This window comes from Hipposideros armiger, unplaced genomic scaffold, assembly GCF_001890085.2.
Source record: "Hipposideros armiger isolate ML-2016 unplaced genomic scaffold, ASM189008v1 scaffold_1558, whole genome shotgun sequence".
Classification (NCBI taxonomy): domain Eukaryota; kingdom Metazoa; phylum Chordata; class Mammalia; order Chiroptera; family Hipposideridae; genus Hipposideros; species Hipposideros armiger.
In genome coordinates this window covers 149,222-151,739 of record NW_017732908.1, presented here as the reverse complement: position 1 = coordinate 151,739, position 2,518 = coordinate 149,222, and the positions used below count along the sequence as shown (strand labels likewise).

General features: G+C 40.8%; 1 pseudogene; it reads left to right on the top strand.

Annotated features, from left to right (window-relative positions):
* Positions 1-536: 536 nt before the first annotated feature.
* On the top strand, positions 537-1,199 carry LOC109377793 (U2 small nuclear ribonucleoprotein B'' pseudogene; annotated as a pseudogene).
* Positions 1,200-2,518: the final 1,319 nt, after the last annotated feature.

Below are 2,518 nucleotides of genomic sequence, written 5' to 3'. Positions count from 1 at the left end.
AAACCCTAGATTCTGAATATTGGAACTAAGGGTATAGGAGGGTGGTGGGTGGGGGTAGGTATTATTTATCCCAAGGCCCAGGGCCTCTGGACTCCTGTCCTCAACAGGATGCACTGCTGACAAACATCCTTTTGGCTGAGGTGGAATCTCAGGGCTTCTCCAGGGCTAAGTCTGACTGGGTAACACATATGTGGGGATGGAAACATGGAGGACAACATCACTTTGGATCTTCATGACCACGTATACTTTTACAATGTACATATCATCTGGTTACACTGGTTCTCCTTTCCCACGTCATCCATCAGGTCTTACACAGCATTGACTCTGAGTGCAAATCCCTAGACCCCAAGCAATAATCTATACTAACGTTCTGAGGTACACAAAACTTTTTCTACAGAGGGTTGTTTCTGATTCCTTGCTTTGAATAAAATCAAAGGAGGACCTAAATTAGTCATGGCACATAAATCATTAATAATAATTTTGAATCACTGGACATGACGCACGCCTCAGAATGTTTGAACAATTTAACCCAAAACATGGATATCCGATCAAATCATATAATTTATATCAACAATATGAATGACAAATTTAAAACAGAAGAATTGAAGAGATCTGTGTACGCTCTGTTTTCTCATTTTGGCCACGTGGTAGATATTGTGGCTTTAATGACCATAAAGTTGAGGGGACAAGCTTTTGTTATATTTAAAGAAAGAAGTGGGCCCATCTACGAATGCCTTGAGACAATTACAGGGATTTCCATTTCATGGTAAACAAATGAGAATCCAGTATGCAAAAACAGATTCTGAAGTAACGCCTAAAATGTGTGGCGCTTTTGCTGACAAAGAAAAGGAAAAAGCCAAATAGTGGAACAAACAGTAATGACTGCAAATAAGAACACTGGTCAGGGAACACCAAATTCAGCTACTACCCAAGGAAATGCAACACCAAATCCTCAGGTCCCTGATTACCCTCCAAACTATATTTTATTCCTTAATAATTCACCAGAAGGCACTAATGAGATGATGTTATCCACGTTGTTTCATCAATTCCCTGGTTTTCAGGAAGTACGTTTGATGACTGAGAGGCATAACTTTGCATTTGTTGAACTTGAAGATGATGGACAGGCTGGAGCTGCCAGGGGTGCTTCACAAGGATTAAAGATCACACTGTCCTGTGCCATGAAGATCACATATGCCTAGAAATAACATTTGGGACAGTTGTCTTTAAAGGATTTGGTGTTATTTATAGTGTTTGTTTGACAACATTTGGTCAGGCCATTTTAATAGCTGGGGCTGAGGGGAAGTAAAAGTGAAATTTTGGTTCAGGTTTTAAAAAATTACCTCATCTTCCTTTAGCCTTAGCAAACTATGAAATATGAAGGCCTTAATTTCATACAATAAACTTTTATTTGTATTCTATATATACTATTTCATTTACTGGCCCACTGTCCAATCATCAAATACTTATACTAGTCTAAAAACATCTTAAGGTCCATAAAACTATGATAGGATGTCTTTCTAGTATTTTGGAACAGCTAATGGTAGAAAAACATGGAACCATTTTAACAAAACCACAGGAAAATTAGATCAAACCCTTGATTAGATTTTCTGCAATGTTATTTTTTACGCATATGAACTGCCACCCTGTCGTTCATTTTGTTTTGTTTTTGTTTGTTTGTTTTTTTTGTTTTGTTTTTTTTTTAAGATTTTTATTGGGGACTTGGGGGGACGGGAACAGTGATGGGGAATTGGGGGAAGGGGAACAGACAAGTTGCTGTCGTTTTGTTCTTCAGTCTAGTTGTGGAGGACGTCGCTTCACTGGCCCAAGTTGGCACCATCATTATGCTCTTCCCAGGCGAGGCACATCAGTCGCCGGCTTCTGGACGGCCGCTCACTGCGGCTGCTGGCCGCTCACGTTGGCTGCTAGCTACATACGGTAGCCCATGGCAACCCAGTGCCACAGGGGCTGCAGCCTACGCCGTCGCCGGCGACTCACGGCAGCCCAGCTCCAGGTTGAGCTGTTGTTCAGCATCTTAGCTGTGGAGGGCAGTGTCACTGGCCCTCATATGTGGGATCCGAACCGGGGCCCTCTGGCATCCCAAGCCAGTTCTTAACCATCGTGCCACTCGGCCGGCCCCATTTTGTTTTGTTTTAATGAGTCTTATATTAATGGTAAAAATGATTGTCCTGAATGTTAGAAGAAAATGCAACCTGGGCAGTATCTACATTTGATCTTCACATTCTTCAAATAAATGACCATAGTATTTTGCTAGTCGTAGGCATTTCACAAATCTTTTCACTCAGTGTTTAATTGAATAAAGGCCACTTAGGAGTAACTACTTGCTGTTTTCTGTTTTCTGGGAAAATAGAAGGAATGCTGTCTTCGAACTTTACATTTTATAGTCTTACCGTCTTGTGGCAGGATTATTTCTAAGGAATACTTGTGTGGCTATCTAACCTCTATTGAAAGACTTCCAAGGAAGACATTTTACAATCCACAATCTTTTTTAGGGCAAATA